The sequence below is a fragment of the Pelophylax lessonae genome, assembly GCF_965119305.1.
Source record: "Pelophylax lessonae genome assembly, chromosome: 5".
Classification (NCBI taxonomy): domain Eukaryota; kingdom Metazoa; phylum Chordata; class Amphibia; order Anura; family Ranidae; genus Pelophylax; species Pelophylax lessonae.
Window position 1 is genome coordinate 13287445 of NC_138772.1, and position 19670 is coordinate 13307114.

Here is a 19670-nt window from a genome sequence, read left to right on the forward strand (position 1 = left end):
AGAACCAGCGGAGGACAAGAGGGGTCCAGTCCCAGGAAACCCTACACAGGTCGTAAGTACTGAGGATTGCCCCTGGGGGTCTGCCTAGAGTCAGTGGGTGTGACGGTGGCCGGTATCAGACCCCTGGCCTTCTCATTCAACTCGTGAACAAAGACCAAGCAATCTCACACCCTGCCGTCACTTGCGTAACAATGCCACTCTCAGCTGCACCCAGCACCCAGAAGCCTGAAGGTGGTGATTGGTTTTCGGGGTCCTGTACGTGGCTAGACTGCCAAAAAGTCTCACACATGGGGTATCCCTGTACTCAGGAGAAGCAGCAGAATGTATTTTGGGGTGTCATTTCACATATACCCATAGCAAGCATCCACAGGTAAAACACCAAAATTGCAGTCAAGACAGGCTATCTATGATGAGAACTGACGCGTTTCGTCATACCAGACATTCTCAAAGGATATTGCCCACATATATATATATGTGGTATCTCCATACTCAGGAGAAGCAGCAGAATGTATTTTGGGGTGTCATTTCACATATACCCATGGCATGTGTGAGCAATATATAATTTCAATGACATCTTCTTTTTCATTCTTCAAACAACTGTGACAAAAAAATAAACATTCAATGGGCTCAACATGTCTCTCAGGAAATTCCTTGGGGTGTCTACTTTCCAAATAGGGGTAATTTAGGGGGGGGGGTGGTACTGTCCTGCCATTTTAGCACTTCAATAAATGAGATAGGCAGTCAGAAAGTAAAAGCTGCGTAAATTCCAGTATATACACCATAGTTTGTAGATGCCATTGCCGGGACAAGGTCATCCAGTGCCCTGGGCAAGGATGCCAAACTGCACCCCCCTTTCCCTTAGGGTTACGGTCAAGGCACCCCCTATCCCTGCAATAAATCATTGCACCCAGGGCAACCGACCCTCCTGGCCACCCCTTGTCCCGGCCCTGGTCGACGCTATAACTTTTGCGCAAACCAATAAATATTCGCTTATTGAGATTTTTTTTATCAAAGACATGTAGCTAAATACATTTTTGCCTAAGTGGAGGACAAAAATTTAGTTTATTGGATATTTTTTATAAACAAAAGTGGAAAATTTCATTTTTTCTCAAAATTTTCGGTCTTTTTTATATATAAACAAAAGTGGAAAAATTTCATTTTTTCTCAAAATTTTCGGTCTTTTTTATATATTTTTTTTTGCATTTATATCGCAAAAAATAAAAACCGCAGAGGTGATTAAATATCACCAAAAGAAAGCTCTATTTGTGGGGAATGTAAATTTAGTTTGGGTACAGCGTCGCATGACCGCACAATTGTCAGTTAAAGTCACACAGTGCCAAATTGCAAAAAAATGGCCTGGTCATAAAAGTGGTTGTAAACCCCCCTTAACCACTTAAGCACCGGAAGATTTTACCCCCTTCCTGACCAGGGCCTATTTTGCGATTCGGCACTGCGTGACTTTAACGGACAATAGCGCGGTCGTGCGACGCTGTACCCAAATGAAATTGATATCCCTTTTTCCCCACAAACAGAGCTTTCTTTTGGTGGTATTTGATCACCTGTGCGATTTTTTGATCATGCGCTATAAACAAAAAAAGAGCGAAAATTTTGCAAAAATAACAATATTTTTCACATTTTTTTATATGAAATCCCCCCCCCCCCCAAAAAAAAATATAAAAATCTAAATTTTTTAACATTTTAGGCCAATTTGCTTTCTGCTACATATGTTTGGTAAAAAAAATCGCAAAAAGCGTATTTTGATTGGTTTGCGCAAAAGTTATTGCGTTTACTAACTAAGGGAAAGATTTTTGTCATTTTTATTGTTTTTTTTTTTAACGAGTAATGGCGGCGATCTGCGATTTTTTTTGCGGGACTGCGACATTGCGGTGGACAGATCGGACCCTTGACTGACATTTGTGACACTTTTGGGGGTACCAGTGACATTACAGTAAACCCCCCCTCCATTGCGGGGTTACGTTCCGGACCCAGCCGCGAAAAGTGAAAATCCGCGAAATAGAAAAACTCTATTAAAATGCATTGTAGCCATGTTTTTTTTTACTGTCACTGTACGTGTAAAAGCATTTTAAGGTCTTTAAACACACTTTTAAAACAATAGAAACTCATTTAAACACATAAAAGATACTGAGAGACAGAGCAAGAGCTATGGAAAACACAAAAATATTTCATTTTTAATGATTTATATAGTAAAATAACATTACAAAAAAAACGCAATATACCGGGACCGCAAAAACTGAACCACGATGGAGCGGGGGTTTACTGTACTACAGTAATCAGTGCTATACATATGCACTGTTACTGTAAACTCCGGCGGCGCGCGCTCGCCCCCTATTGGCTCCCAGGCTAGTGACGTATCGGTATGTCACTTTGCCTGGGAGGGGCTGACCGCCGCTGTATATAGTCGGGCGGCGGTTGGCAAGTGGTTAATAACTTTTACCAATAGGTAAGCATAAGGCTTACCTATAGGTACTGTAAATATCTACTAAAACATGCACAGTTTTGGAGATATTTACATTTCATGCAGCCGATGATATCATCAGCATATGCGTTCTGAAGGAATGGCCACCCGTGCCGTTTCTTCAGAGCCCTGTGCCGTGACCGGCGGCTCCCGCGTGCATGCGCAGAAGTGACGTCATGTGGCTCCAGCCAGTAATACAGCCAGAGTCCGCAGACCCGGAAGGAAGATGGGTGAAGATAGATACAGCCGCCAGCGGGGACGTTTACAGGTAACTGTCACATAATGTGCTAGTATGCGATGCATACTACCATATTATGCATATACTTTGCAGGGAAGCAAAAAAAGAAAAAAAAAAAGAGTTTACTTCCTCTTTAACTACTAGCCGACCGCTCACTGGGCTGCTACTGCGGCAAAGTGGCTTGTTAAGGTCTGACAATGTAGACCTACGTCACCAGATTCTCCCCTCCCTCGGTGGCGCGCTGTAACGCTCTGGGTTCTTAGTTCAATGGGGCTGGATCTACAGCTGCAGAATTCCACTCAGTAGTCTTGTAGAGATATGTTAAATCACCTGATCCAACTCTCTTGACTCATCACAGTGGTGCAGCCTGATTCAGTATGCACATATACAAACACTCAGATAATGATGTTGCAGGAGTGATAGTAATTATGCAAGTAGCAGTGAAATGATACACTGAAGGTATAGGCTTTGAAGAGTGACAGTAGATGATGATAAGCACTCAGATAGTGATGTTGCAGGAGTGATAGTAGATGATGATAGGTAGAAGTAATAGTTACAATGGATAACACAGGTATGTTAGTCTCTATGTAGGTGTGTGGAGGTAGGTTGGTAACCGATGTGAGAATCGGATAGGGCTGGTATCCGATGTGAGAATCGGATAGGCTGGTAACCGATGTGAGAATCGGATAGGGCTGGTAACCGATGTGAGAATCGGATAGGTTGGTAACTGATGCGAGAATCGGATAGGGCTGGTAACCGATGTGAGAATCGGATAGGTTGGTAACTGATGTGAGAATCGGATAGGGCTGGTAACCGATGTGAGAATCGGATAGGCTGGTAACCGATGTGAGAATCGGATAGGGCTGGTAACCGATGTGAGAATCGGATAGGCTGGTAACTGATGTGAGAATCGGATAGGCTGGTAACCGATGTGAGAATCGGATAGGGCTGGTAACCGATGTGAGAATCGGATAGGCTGGTAACTGATGTGAGAATCGGATAGGGCTGGTAACCGATGTGAGAATCGGATAGGGCTGGTAACCGATGTGAGAATCGGATAGGCTGGTAACTGATGTGAGAATCGGATATAGCTGGTAACTGATGTGAGAATCAGCTAGGCTGGTAACTGATGTGAGAATCGGATAGGCTGGTAACTGATGTGAGAATCGGATATAGCTGGTAACCGATGTGAGAATCGGATAGGCTGGTAACTGATGTGAGAATCGGATATAGCTGGTAACCGATGTGAGAATCGGATAGGGCTGGTAACCGATGTGAGAATCGGATAGGGCTGGTAACCGATGTGAGAATCGGATAGGCTGGTAACTGATGTGAGAATCGGATATAGCTGGTAACTGATGTGAGAATCAGCTAGGCTGGTAACTGATGTGAGAATCGGATAGGCTGGTAACTGATGTGAGAATCGGATATAGCTGGTAACCGATGTGAGAATCGGATAGGCTGGTAACTGATGTGAGAATCGGATATAGCTGGTAACCGATGTGAGAATCAGATAGGGCTGGTAACTGATGTGAGAATCGGATAGGCTGGTAACCGATGTGAGAATCGGATAGGGCTGGTAACCGATGTGAGAATCAGCTAGGCTGGTAACCGATGTGAGAATCGGATAGGCTGGTAACCGATGTGAGGATTGGATAGGGCTGGTAACTGATGTGAGAATCGGATAGGCTGGTAACCGATGTGAGAATCGGATAGGCTGGTAACCGATGTGAGAATCGGATAGGCTGGTAACCGATGTGAGGATTGGATAGGGCTGGTAACTGATGTGAGAATCGGATAGGCTGGTAACTGATGTGAGAATCGGATATAGCTGGTAACTGATGTGAGAATCAGCTAGGCTGGTAACTGATGTGAGAATCGGATAGGCTGGTAACTGATGTGAGAATCGGATAGGCTGGTAACTGATGTGAGAATCGGATATAGCTGGTAACCGATGTGAGAATCAGATAGGGCTGGTAACTGATGTGAGAATCGGATAGGCTGGTAACCGATGTGAGAATCGGATAGGCTGGTAACTGATGTGAGAATCGGATATAGCTGGTAACCGATGTGAGAATCAGATAGGGCTGGTAACTGATGTGAGAATCGGATAGGCTGGTAACCGATGTGAGAATCAGATAGGGCTGGTAACCGATGTGAGAATTGGATAGGGCTGGTAACTGATGTGAGAATCGGATAGGCTGGTAACCGATGTGAGAATCGGATAGGGCTGGTAACCGATGTGAGAATCAGCTAGGCTGGTAACCGATGTGAGAATCGGATAGGCTGGTAACTGATGTGAGAATCGGATAGGCTGGTAACTGATGTGAGAATCAGATAGGGCTGGTAACTGATGTGAGAATCGGATAGGCTGGTAACCGATGTGAGAATCGGATAGGCTGGTAACCGATGTGAGAATCGGATAGGGCTGGTAACCGATGTGAGAATCGGATAGGGCTGGTAACCGATGTGAGAATCGGATAGGCTGGTAACTGATGTGAGAATCGGATATAGCTGGTAACTGATGTGAGAATCAGCTAGGCTGGTAACTGATGTGAGAATCGGATAGGCTGGTAACTGATGTGAGAATCAGATATAGCTGGTAACCGATGTGAGAATCGGATAGGCTGGTAACTGATGTGAGAATCGGATATAGCTGGTAACCGATGTGAGAATCGGATAGGCTGGTAACCGATGTGAGAATCAGATAGGGCTGGTAACTGATGTGAGAATCGGATAGGCTGGTAACCGATGTGAGAATCAGATAGGGCTGGTAACTGATGTGAGAATCGGATAGGCTGGTAACCGATGTGAGAATCAGATAGGGCTGGTAACTGATGTGGTGTTCAGAGGTATGCACAAACAGAGTTGCAGGGTAACAGATAGAAGTAGACACAAGAGCTAGCAATCTAGTTCAGGAATGCAGGATTTAGTAAGCAGTAGGCACAAGAGCTAGCAATCTAGTTTAGTAATGCAGGTGATAGATACTAGAGAGCATGTATCCTAGAGCTAGCAACAGTTCTGTAATGCAGGTATTAGTTAGCAAGCATTGTTGATAAGAGGGGGTCCCCTGTGGGGTACTTATCAATAGCCAGTAGTGAGGGAGTGCAGGACAAGGTAGCGAGGCTCCGGTCAATCCAGGTATAAGGTATGTAGCTGGAAGATTCGGCAGCGTCAGGTTAGGCAGGTATCAGGAGCGGTTGCACGAACAATGTGTGAGTGCAAACCGTCAGTTGAAATAGCCACTCAGTGCGGCGCCTGATGATGATGTCAGCACTGTTAAAGGAATACACACCTATATGCGTTCCACCTACCTGAGTGGTGGAACGCAACCCGGAAGTGAGGTGATAGAAAGGCACTGAGAGTACCAGGATCTTACACGCGTGCGTGCCGCCGGAGGCTCGCTCCCGCTGTATTCAGTCACAGCGGGAGTCGGGCCAGGGGAGGAGAGGCGGTGATCACCGCTGCTCTTCCCCAATCGTCGGGGATTGAGTGTGGAGATCCGCCTGCTTGTGTAAACAAAGTAGGCGGATCTCCTAAGTGACAGGCAGGGTCAGATTATAAAGAAATAAGTTGCGCTGTGAGTTGAACCATCAAATGAAATAGTCCATAAATGTCCAATAAACAAAGATGAATGTGGAGACTTGTGCAGGTACCGCTTACCAGAAGTTGAATAAAGGAAAGCCAAATGGTGAGTAGTTCCACTCGTCCTCAAGGTTGTGACACAATGATTCTCCCGATTCCAGTGTAAATCTCCTCAATGGGACATTAAAAGTGAAAGAAAACAAACACCATAGTGTAAATCCGAAAATAAATGGGGAATAACACCCAAAATTTATATTTAGGCCTTGTGCAGGTACCGCTTACCAGAATTAACCACTTTACGTCCGCTCACAGTAATATTACTGCGGCAGAGTGGCTCGTTATCGTCTGACGACGTAGTATTAACATCGTCAGACACTCCCCCTTCTGGGCGGTGCTTGCGCGCCGCCGGGGGCGCGCTCCCGCTGTTTTCATTCACAGCGGGAGTCGGGCCAGGGGAGGAGCAGCGGCGATCGCCGCCGCTCTTCCCCCGATCGTCGGGGATCTAGTGTGGAGATCCGCCCGCCTGTGTAAACACAAGGGGACGGATCTCCATAGTGACAGGGAGTGACAGATCGGAGTGTTCAGCATAGCTGGACATGCGATCTGTCCATGACTCACTCAGTCCCCTCCCCCTCCACAAGTCAGTAAGCACCAGGCATACATTAACCCCTCCCTCTCCAATAAAATTAACCCCTTCCCTGCCAGTGTCATTTTTACAGTAACAGTGCATATTTATAGCACTGATTACTGCAGTAATGTCACTGGTAACCCCAAAAGTGTCAAAAATGTCAGTCAAGGGTCCGATCTGTCCGCCGCAATGTCGCAGTCCCACAAAAAAAATCGCAGATCGCCGCCATTACGCGTTAAAAAAAAAACCACCAAAAATGACAGAAATCTTTCCCTTTGTTAGTAAACGCAATAACTTTTGCGCAAACCAATCAAAATACGCTTATTGCGATTTTTTTTTACCAAACATAGGTAGCAGAAAACAAATTGGCCAAAAATTTTTAAAAAAATTGGTTTTTACATCTTTTTTGGGGGGAATTTCATATAAAAAAATGTTAAAAATATTGTTATTTTTTCAAAATAAACGCTCTTTTTTTGTTTATAGCGCAAAAAGTAAAAATCGCACAGGTGATCAAATACCACCAAAAGAAAGCTCTGTTTGTGGGGAATAAAAGGACGTAAATTTAGTTTGGCTACGGCGTCGCACGACCGCGCAATTGTCAGTTGAAGTCGCACATCGCCGAATCGCAAAAAGTGGCCTGGACGGAAGACAGCAAAATCCTCCGGTGGTAAAGTGGTTAAAAAAGGGAATGGCCAGATAATAAAAGGTAACTCCAACCCGCCTCAGAAGTCGGGGATCAGGGGACCTCACAGTTCTGGTGTAGATCTGAGGAACCCCAAACATGCAAAACGGGTGAGCGATGATATGTCTAAATACTCTTACCAACTCCACAAATAGATAAGCAGGGGTTCGAATAACTCAGCTAGGACCTCCACTGTGAACTCCGCCAACTCCACATTTGTGTAGGCAGGGGATCAGATACAATCAGCTGGGACCTCCGCTTGAAACTTCACCAAAGGGCTCGAGTTGTAAGTCAGGGGTTAACCAGGGAACACAGAGGAGAGAGCCATAGCATAAAACCCAAGATAAAATTTATTGCACAAAGGAAAAACACTTACAAAACGTCAGAAAAAAGGTGCATGGATGGAGAGGGATGTGTAAGCCGCCGGCTGGACGGCTCCGCTTGCCCCGTCCTTCGTAGACAGATACGTAGGGATGACGTCAGCACGCCGCGTCCTGACGCGTTTCATCAAAGATGATATTCTCAAAGGATCAGATTACAGGATTCAGCATAGCTGAACCTGCGATCTGTGTCTGTGTCACACAGTCCCCTCCCCCCACACACATCAGTAAGCATGAGGCACACATTTAACACCTTGATCACCAACAGTGTTAACCCCTTCCCTGCCAGTGTCATTATTACAGTGACAGTGCATATTTATAGCACTGATTACTGTAGTAATGTCACTGGTAACCCCAAAAGTGTCAAAAATGTCAGTTAGGGGTCCGATCTGTCCGCCGCAATGTCGCAGTCCCGCAAAAAAAAAAATCGCAGATCGCCGCCATTACTAGTAAAAAAAAATAAACAATAAAAATGACAAATCTTTCCCGTAGTTGGTGAACCCAATAACTTTTGCGCCAACAAATCAAAATACGCTTATTTGGATTTTTTTCCCCAAAAATATGTAGCAGAAAACAAATTGGCCTAAAATGTTAAAACATTTTGATTTATAAATTTTTTTTTTGGGAATGTCATATAGCAGAATGTGAAAAATATTTTTTTTTTTTTCTCAAAATTATCGCTCTTTATTTGAAAAATTAAAAATTGCACAGGTGATCAAATACCACCAAAAGAAAGCTCTATTTGTGGGGAAAAAAAGGACATAAATTTAATTTGGGTACAGCGTCGCACGACCGCGCAATTGTCCGTTAAAGTAACGCAGTGCCGAATCGCAAAATATGGCCTGGTCAGGAAGGGGGTAAAACCTTCCGGTCTTAAAGTGGATAAAAATACGCTCATTGAGAATTTTTTTGTCAAAGACATGTAGCTAAATACATCTTGGCCTAAATAGATGACAAAAATTGAATATATTGGATATTTTTTAACTGTCAAAGTAGAAAATTTAAATTTTTTTACAAAATTTTCGCTTTTCTTTTATTAATATTGCAAAAAATAAAAATCGCACAGGTGATCAAATACCACCAAAAGGAAGCTCTGTTTGTGGGAAAAAAAGGACGTCAATTTCGTTTGGGTATGGTGTTGCACGACCGCGCAATTGTCAGTTAAAGTCGCACAGCGCCGAATCGCAAAAAGTGGCCTGGACGTAAAGCAGGAAAACCCTCCGGTGGTAAAGTGGTTATTAAGGGGGGGGGGGGTAAAACCTTCCAGGGGTGAAGTGGTTAATGGCACCTCAGGAAGGGGCAGCCGCTGTGCGTTTTGTTGCCCGGGGCTAAGGAAACGCGCTCCGCTGGGGTGTTTGTTGTGAATGGGCCGTCCTATGCGCAGGGAGAGGAAACGCCCCGAAACGGCGAGTCGCCTCGTTACGCTTGGCTGTAATCCCAACAAATGTAGAAAAGCCCCCAAATTCTTTCTACATTCCCATCACCCACATCACTGTCCATTCTGTGCATTGCCTCTGCTGTCAGTGAAGCTCCCTGACCACGTGACTCCTCCTACTCCTCCTCTCCCAGCAGGGGTCGCTGCCCGCTACTCTACCGCCTGATCTGAGAGAGAGAGAGGGGACGCGTGTGACGTCAGCGCGCAGCGTAGAGCGGCGGCCCGCGCGGGCGGTGTTGCTGTACGTCCCTCAGAGACCGCGTGTGAGTGAGCGGAGAAGAGCGGAGAGAGGCGGGAGAGGTCTGAGGTAACCGGGGAAGGGTTAGAGACCACAATACTACATGTGTAGCTTCTATACATGGTTGTCATGGGCAACAGCGGCCTTGTTTTATATATGAGAGCAGCCTGTCTGTATTATATAATGGGGCAGAGGTGGGGTGACCCCCAGGTATACAGGGGACCCTATAGGGGGATTCCAGGGGCCCTCACAGGTGGCTCAGGGGCCCCTCCGCCATGGCTCAAGTATACAGAGAACCCTAAAGGGGGACTCCAGCTTTCCTGGGGCCCTCACAGGTGGCTCAGGTGCCCCCCCAGCCATGAATCAGATATGGTGGGGGAGGGGTGACCCTAATGTGACCTCAGGTATACAGAGAAGTAAGCTGGAGTCCCCCCTATATCAGTGATGGAGATCCTTGGCACCCCAGAGGTTTTGGAACTACATTTCCCATGATGCTCAGCTACACTGCAGAGTACTGGAGCATCATGGGAAATGTAGTTCCAAAACCTCTGGGGTGCCAAGGATCTCCATCACTGATATAGGGGGGACTCCAGCGTACCTGGGGCCCTCACAGGTGGCTCAGGGGCCCCTCCGCCATGGCTCAGGTATGGTGGGGGAGGGGTGACCGTAATGTGACCTCAGGTATACAGAGAACTCTATAGGGGGACTCTAGCTTACCAGGGGCCTCTCAGGCATGGTGGGGGAGGGGTGACCCCTGGTTTATAGAGAATCCTATAGGGATACCTGGGGCCCTCACAGGTGGCTCAGGGGCCCCTCAACCATTGCTCAGGTATGGTGGGGGAAGGATGACCCCAATGTGACCTCAGGTATATAGAGAACTCTATAGTGGGACTCCAACTTATCTGGGGCCCTCACAGGTGGCTCAGGGGCCCCTCAACCATTGCTCTGGTATGGTGGGGAAGGAAGGGTGACCCCCAATGTATAGAGAAAACCCTATAGGGGGAATCCAGCTTATCTGTGGCCCTCAGGTGTGACTGAGGGGCTCCCACAGACATGGCTGTTATAGCAAGGGAGGGTTTAGGTGGGGGGGGGGGGGGACTCCAGCTTACCTGGGGCTTTTACAGGTGGCTCAGAGGCCCCTCAGCCATGGCTCAGGTATGGTGGGGGAGGAGGGGTGACCCCAATGTGACCTCAGGTATAGAGAAAACCCTATAGGGGGACTCCAGCTTACCTGGGGCTTTCACAGGTGGCTCAGGGGCCCCTTAGCCATGGCTCAGGTATGGTGGGGGAGGGGTAACACCAGGTTTATAGAGAACCCTATAGGGGGACTCCAGCTTATGGTGGGGTAGGAGTGACCCCCAGGTAAACAGAGAAATCTATAGGGGGGACTCCAGCTTACCTGGGGCCCTCACAGGTGGCTCAGAAGGCCCCTCAACCATGACTAAGGTATGTTGGGTGAGGTATACAGAGAACCCTATATGGGGGAAACCAGCTTACCTAGGGCTCTCACAGGTGGCTCAGGTGCCCCCCTCCCCAGCCACGGCAAAGGTACGGTGGGGGGAGGGGTTAAGTGGGGGGATGACCGCAATGTGACCTCAGTTATACCGAGAACCCTAAAGGGGGACTCTCAGCCCCCCCCCCCCCAGCCATGCCTCGTCTCAGGTACAGTAAGGGAGGGGTTAGATGGAGGGTATGATCTCGGGTATACCGAGAACCCTAAACGGGGACTCCAGCTTACCTGGGGCCCTCACAGGTTGCTCAGGTCCCCCCCCCCCTTCATGGCTCAGGTACAGTAGGGCAGAGGTTAGATGGAGGGTATGACCTCAGGTATACAGAGAACCCCATAGGGGACTCCAGCTTACCTATGGCCCTCCCAGGTAGCTCAGTGCTGGCGGGGGAGGGGTTAGGTTGGCTGTTTGAGAATGGAGGAGATCTCCAGGATGGAGGATGCTATTGCTGAAGATGTCCGGTTGCCTGGCTGCCATGCTGGTTGGGTTCTGTGCTTTTAAATCTCAATGCAGAACCCTAACATCACTGCTTGTCCGGGGTCAAAGCCTCGGGGTCACGCTTACCGCCCTACGCGTGTTGGTGTGCTGTGGCGTCATTCATTGTCAGCGTCCTCTTGATTCCTGAGCAGAAAGGGGCGCTGCAAAGGACACTAAGGAAGATCGCTCATGTGGTGCATCGCGGCTCACTCATTTTGAATGGGGGGGGGGGGTGCCAGGAAGCTATTGCCCCACCTTTATGAATGATCCCCCCCCCCCGGGCCTAATTCACTCACCACATGGGCTGTGAGTGCGGAGAGATTCTCTACACAGAGCTTCTATCTTGAAGCAAATATTAACAAAATATATATATATATGGTCTGAAGGTTGGTCAGAACCCCAAAACATTAACCACTTCAATACCGGGCGCTGTCACCCCCTTCCTGCCCAGGCCAATCTTCACCTTTCAGCGCTGTCACACTTTGATTGACAATTGCGCTGTCATGCAACACTGCACCCATATGACATTTTTATCATTTTTTTTTCACACAGATAGAGCTTTCTCTTGGTGGTATTTCATCACCACTGGGGTTTATTTTTGCTAAATTCAGGGACTTAGGGAATAGATTGAGGAATAGGACCTCCAAGGTGGTTTTCTCTGAAATACTGCCTGTACCTCGAGCCACACAAGAGAGGCAGAAGGAGATTAGGGAACTTAACAAGTGGCTGAGGAATTGGTGTAGGAAGGAGGGGTTTGGGTTCCTGGAGAACTGGGCTGACTTCTCAGTCGGCTACCGGCTCTTTAGTAAGGATGGGCTGCACCTTAATGGGGACGGTACAGCTCTTTTGGGGAGAAAGATGGCCACCAAGTTGGAGGGGCTTTTAAACTAGGAGACGGGGGGGAGGGCTCAGAAGTAGAGTCAGTCAGGAGGAAGCAGAGGACTGAAGGCAGCTGTAGTGTCTGCAGCGACAGTAGGTCCACAAGGTCAATCGGTAGGTCTGTGCGGGAGAACCTCAGACCAAACAGGAATAAACATAACCGCCAATCACGTTTAACTTCCGTAAAACTAAGAGGTGTATATGCTAATGCCAGGAGCCTAGCTAATAAAATGGATGAGTTGGAAATGTTAGTACATGAGGATGACATAGACCTTGTGGGAATAACAGAGACTTGGTTCGACCACTCACATGACTGGCTGGCCAATATCCAAGGGTATTCGGTGTACCGGAAGGACAGGGTAGGAAAAAGAGGGGGAGGGGTATGTCTCTATGTCAAGAACAATATAAAGGTGACAGAAAGGAGTGACATTACGGATGGGATGAGCATGGATTTAGAATCTGTGTGGGTTGAACTCCATAGGGAAGGAGAAAAGGGGAAAGTAATTGTGGGGGTTTGCTATAGGCCACCTAACCAAGGGGAGGAGGTAGAGCTGGAATTTTTAGCACTAATGGGTAAAGTGGCAAAATTGGGATCAGTCATCGTATTGGGGGACTTCAATTACCCCGACATTGACTGGGAAGAGGGGACTGCACACTCACAGAAGGCCCGCCTATTCACGGAAACCTTACTGGATAATTACATGTCACAGTTGGTGGATTCCCCCACCAGAGAAAACGCAGTCCTGGATCTATTGCTCACTAATGACCCAGACATAATCTCGGAGGTAGGAGTCCAGGACAACCTGGGCTCTAGCGATCACAGGATGATCACATTTAGTGTAAATAACAACATAACAAGACAAGTGGGGAACATAAGAACCCTAAACTTCAGAAGGGCAAACTTTCCAAAATTGTACTCATTGATGGAAAGGGTAAACTGGGACCAAACCCTGGGATCCCTGACCACAGAGGAAAAATGGGAATGCTTTAGGAACATATTAGGCAAAGGCATCTTGCAGTGCATTCCTATGGGAAATAAATTTAGAAGAGACAAAGCCAAACCTGGCTGGCTAAACTGTAGCGTCATAAAACTTATTAGGGGGAAAAAATTGGCCTTCAAGAAGTATAAATCAGAGGGCACAGTATCGGCTTTCGAGCAATACAAGGAGGCAAATAAGAAAAGTAAACAAGAAATCAAGATGGCTAAAATCAACTTTGAGAGACAAATAGCGGAGGATAGTAAAAAAAACCCAAAGAAATTCTTTAAATATATCAACAGCAAAAAAACTAAGGCAGAGCATATTGCACACATAATTAACAATGATGGGAGGATGGTTACAGAGGACACTGAAAAAGCAACCGTGCTAAATGCTTTTTTCTCGTCAGTCTTTACACAGGAAACGGAGGGGTACACTGACCATGACTGTATGGTTAGTAGTAATAAACAGGACTTGCCACTATGGCTAACAGAGGGGGAAATCAGGGAAAGGCTGGATAAACTTAACACAAACAAATCACCAGGACCGGATGGCATACATCCGAGAGTACTCAAGGAACTCAGTAAAGTTATATCGAGACCACTGTTCCTGATCTTTGCTGACAGTATTAGGACAGGAGATGTACCAGGGGATTGGAAGAAAGCTAACGTGATTCCAATATTCAAAAAGGGCCAGAGGCATATCCCGGGAAATTATAGGCCTGTCAGTTTGACATCAGTAGTATGTAAACTTCTGGAGGGGATGATAAGGGACTATATTGTAGAGTTTGCTAAGGACAACAACATCATCAGCAGTAATCAGCACGGGTTTACAAATGGGCGTTCTTGTCAAACCAATCTCCTTACATTCTACGAGGAGGTGAGCTGTGAGCTAGATAGGGGGAGACCAGTGGATGTGGTGTACTTGGATTTCGCTAAGGCGTTTGATACAGTTCCCCACAAGCGCTTAATTTATAAAATAAGGTCTGCAGGTATCGATAGCAGGGTTTGCTCTTGGATACGGAACTGGCTAAAAAGGCGGGTCCAAAGGGTAGTAATAAACAGCGCATACTCAGACTGGTCTGAGGTGGTAAGCGGGGTCCCCCAAGGCTCAGTCCTGGGACCAACCTTGTTCAATTTATTCATAAACAACATTGAGGTCGGGATCAGTAGTTCGATATCAGTTTTTGCAGATGACACAAAATTGGGCAGGGCAATAACTTCACAACATGAAGCAGATATCCTACAGAATGACCTGGACAAAATTACAGAGTGGACAACGACATGGCAAATGAGGTTTAACGTGGAGAAGTGTAAGGTTTTGCACTTGGGGACTAAAAACATAAAATCACAATACACGTTAGGAGGGGAGCCCTTGGGGGAATCAAAAATGGAGAAGGATCTGGGAGTCTTGGTTGATGATAGATTAGGAAACAGCATGCAATGTCAAGCGGCAGCTTCCAAAGCCAACAGAATATTAGCATGCATAAAGAAAGGGATGCATTCCAGAGATAAGACTATAATCCTTCCACTTTATAAAACTCTGGTCCGACCGCATCTGGAGTATTCCGTCCAGTTCTGGTCGCCAGTCCTCAGGAGGGATGTGTTGGAGCTGGAGAGAGTCCAGAGAAGGGCAACTAAACTAATTAGGGGATTGGAGGACCTTGACTATGAAGAGCGTCTACAATCGCTCGATTTATTCTCCCTGGAGAAGAGACATCTGAGGGGGGACATGATAGCAATTTATAAATATCTTAATGGGGATCCCAGCTTAGAAAAAAAGCTGTTCATTCGAAGGGATTGCATGAGGACTCGAGGGCATACAATGCGATTAGAGGAGAAGCGTTTTAACCTCAGGCAACGCGGGGGGTTCTTTACTGTTAGGGCAACAAGATTGTGGAATTCTCTACCACAAGAGGTGGTTTCTGCGGGTAGTATGGTGGCTTTCAAAAGACTCTTAGACTTACATCTCAAGGATCAGAACATTCAGGGGTATGGGAGATGATTACAGCCACACACACCTACACAGGTTGAACTGGATGGACTATTGTCTTTATTCAACCTCACCTACTATGTAACTATATGTAACTATGTAACTATGTAGTCCCCCCCCCCTATGTCGTAGTCCCCCCCCCCTATGTCGTAGTCCCCCCCCCCCTATGTCGTAGTCCCCCCCCCCTATGTCGTAGTCCCCCCCCCCCCCCTATGTCGTAGTCCCCCCCCCCCCTATGTCGTAGTCCCCCCCCCCCCCCTATGTCGTAGTCCCCCCCCCCCCCCTATGTCGTAGTCCCCCCCCCATGTCGTAGTCCCCCCCCCTATGTCGTAGTCCCCCCCCCCCCCCTATGTCGTAGTCCCCCCCCCCTATGTCGTAGTCCCCCCCCCCTAGTCCCCCCCCCCCTATGTCGTAGTCCCCCCCCCCCTATGTCGTAGTCCCCCCCCCCCCTATGTCGTAGTCCCCCCCCCCCCTATGTCGTAGTCCCCCCCCCCCCTATGTCGTAGTCCCCCCCCCCTATGTCGTAGTCCCCCCCCCCCCTATGTCGTAGTCCCCCCCCCCTATGTCGTAGTCCCCCCCCCCCCTATGTCGTAGTCCCCCCCCCCCCCCTATGTCGTAGTCCCCCCCCCCCCTATGTCGTAGTCCCCCCCCCCCTATGTCGTAGTCCCCCCCCCCCTATGTCGTAGTCCCCCCCCCCCTATGTCGTAGTCCCCCCCCCCCATGTCGTAGTCCCCCCCCCCCTATGTCGTAGTCCCCCCCCCCCCTATGTCGTAGTCCCCCCCCCCCCTATGTCGTAGTCCCCCCCCCCCTATGTCGTAGTCCCCCCCCCCCCTATGTCGTAGTCCCCCCCCCCCTATGTCGTAGTCCCCCCCCCCCCTATGTCGTAGTCCCCCCCCCCCCCATGTCGTAGTCCCCCCCCCCCATGTCGTAGTCCCCCCCCCCCCCATGTCGTAGTCCCCCCCCCCCCCCATGTCGTAGTCCCCCCCCCCCCCCCCATGTCGTAGTCCCCCCCCCCCCCCCCCATGTCGTAGTCCCCCCCCCCCCCCCATGTCGTAGTCCCCCCCCCCCCTATGTCGTAGTCCCCCCCCCCTATGTCGTAGTCCCCCCCCTATGTCGTAGTCCCCCCCCCCCCCCTATGTCGTAGTCCCCCCTATGTCGTAGTCCCCCCTAAGGCTACGTTCACATGTAGGCGTTTTGGGGCATTTTTCAGCTCTAAGGATAAGCTCAAAAAACGCCCAACAAGACAAATCCTATTCATTTCAATGGCCCCTGTTCACATCTGAGCGTTCCTATGCCTTGAGCAACACACCCGACGCTCCAAAAAGTACATGAGCTTCTTTTTTGGGTAGATTACAGGCGTTTTTGTTAGATGTCAATGACTTCCTCCAAACGCCTGCAAAAAACGCCTATAAAAACTCCTGATAAACGCCTATAAAATAGCAATGCCTAGATGTGAACGTTGCCTAAAAGTTGCTGATCTCCGCCATTACTAGTAAAAAAAATTAAATAAATAAAAATTCCATAAAAAATATACCATAGTTTGTAGACGCAATACCTTTTGCACAAACCAATCAATATACACTTATTGGTATTTTTTGTTTTACCAAAAATATGTAGTAGAATACAAATTGGCCTAAATTGATGAAGAAATTTAATTTTTTTTTTTTTTTTTTTTTTTAATGGATGTGTTTTATAGCAGAAAGTAAAACATGTTGCTTTTTTTCAGAATTGTTGCTCTGTTTGTTTATAGTGTAAAAAATAAAAACGCAGAGGTGAGCAAATACCACCAAAAGAAAGCTCTATTTGTGAGGGGAAAAAAACATCAATTGTATTTGGGTACAGCGTCGCACGACCGCGCATTTGTCAGTTAACCACCTCCCACCCGGGCCATAGTACATATACGGCCGGGTGGGAGTCTCGTCCTTCTGAATGGACGTTCCGGAACGTCCTTCAGAAGGAGAGAGATCGCGCCGCCGCGGGCACGCGCAGCGGCGCGATCTCGATGTGCCTGTGTCCCTAGGACACAGAGCAACAAGCCTCGGCAGGAGGGCCCTGTGATTGGCCCTCCTGATCACATGACGGCTGTGACCAATCACAGCCGTCATGTAATGTAAATAGAGCCGTTGTAACGGCTTCGATCTCTTCTCCTCCTGACAGATCCTGTCAGTGAGAAGAGAAGAGGATCAATTCTGCAGCTGGGGTGATCAGTGAGTATTTCTAATTACTCACTGATCACAGGGGGGTCTGTGCTGGTAATCAGATGATTGATTACCAGTGCAGCCCTGGGGGGAGGGGATGCCACTAGAGCCACCAGGGATGGCAAACAGGGCTCAGAGAGCCTGCCAGTGGTGCCCCCCTATCAGTGCTGCCCACCAATGCCATCTATCAGTGCCGCCCACCAGTGCCCATTATTGCCCACCAGTGCTGCCTATCAGTGCCCCCCATCAGTGCCCATCAGTGCCGCCCATCAGTGCCGCCGATCATTGCCCATCAGTGCTGCCTATCAGTGCCCACCAGCGCTGCATATCAGTGCTATCTATCAGTGCCACATATCAGTGCCCATCAGTGCTGCATATCAGTGCTACCTATCAGTGCCCATCAGTGCCACCCCATCAGTGTCTCCTCATCAGTGCCTGTCAGTGCGGCGTCATCAGTGCTCATCAGTGCAGGAAAAAACGTATCTATTTACAAAATTTTATTACCTAAACAAAAAACTTTTTTTTTTTTCAAACTTTTTGGCCTTTTTTTATTTGTGCACCAAAAAAGAAAAAACCTGGCGGTGATCAAATACCACCAAAAGAAAGCTCTATTTGTGGGGGAAAAATGACATAAATTTGGTTTAGGTACAGTGTTGCATGACCGCGCAATTGTCATTCAAAATGCAACAGCGCTAAAAGCTGAAAATTGGTCTGGGAAGGAAGGGGGTTTAAGTGCCCTGTATTGAGGTGGTTAAAATAACGCAGTGCCGTATTGCAAAAAAAATGGCCTGGTCATGAAGGGGGTAAAGTTGTTAAATGAATAAAAATTTATTGGCACCTTTTAGCAGAAGAAAAGCTCAAGAAAAATGTATCGCTTTAAATTCTATTTTGCTGGGTTCACACTCTGTGATCGCAGACATTGCATGTAATTTGCACCGCATGGCTGTGCTGATCACATGTGATGTCTGTGCAATGCAAATTCAGCCATACAAATTGTAAGGCTGAAATTGCATCGCATTCACCCCAAAATGGTGCAGGACCCTTTTTTTTTTTTTTGGTCTGCACTGGAATTGAATCACATGGGTGCTCACACCTATGCGATCCAAATTCTGCACCATTTGACAGTTCGCATTGCGATCTGCGAACCGACCTGGGGGTGTCATTAACTTTTACATTGACACCCCCAGCGGTTCACAGATGTCGGTGTGAACCAGTGTGCGATGCAGGAACCGGCACTAAATTGCAGGGTTTCCTGCATCGCACCAGTGTGAACTGGGACTGTATGTCTTCACACTGGTCTGTTGTGCTTCTGTTGTGGTGTAAAAATATTGCTTGCTGCATTTCTGGTTCTGCACAAAACTCGCACCTCCCTGTTGAAATGCATTGAAAAAGCAGTAGGAATGCATCAATAATGCACCCATGTTACATTTCTGATGCGGTTTTTAAGTCACCTGACCTATGAAGAAACAAACCATAAGCCTGGTAAAATCATTGTGAATTTGCGGCAAAATTGCATGCATTTTCGGTGCCATAATCGCACTTTATTCTTATCCACATAATGCCGATAACACCATTTTCAGCCGATATGTTTTGGTGCATCTCTAAAAGAAAGGTTAGTGTTTGCTGCTTGGGGAGCAGTGTTAATTTCGTCGACTAAAACCGACTAAAACATTTTGTCGACTAAATTAACACAATTTTAGTCGCATAAAATACAACTAAAACAATTCAGATGACTAAAATACGACTAAAACTAAAATGGCATTTTAGTCAAGACTATAACTAAATTGAAATTTGCTGCCAAAATTAACACTGGTGCATGCTCAAAGCTTAATACCATAAATAACACAGGGCTTGACAAATTTTCCTGAAATCTAGGAGCCAGCTAAAAAAGTTAGGAGCCAGTTTTTTTTTTTTTTTAAACTAACAACCAAGCTTTATTTAATAAAACGGATACTAAATTTACACATAAATATGACT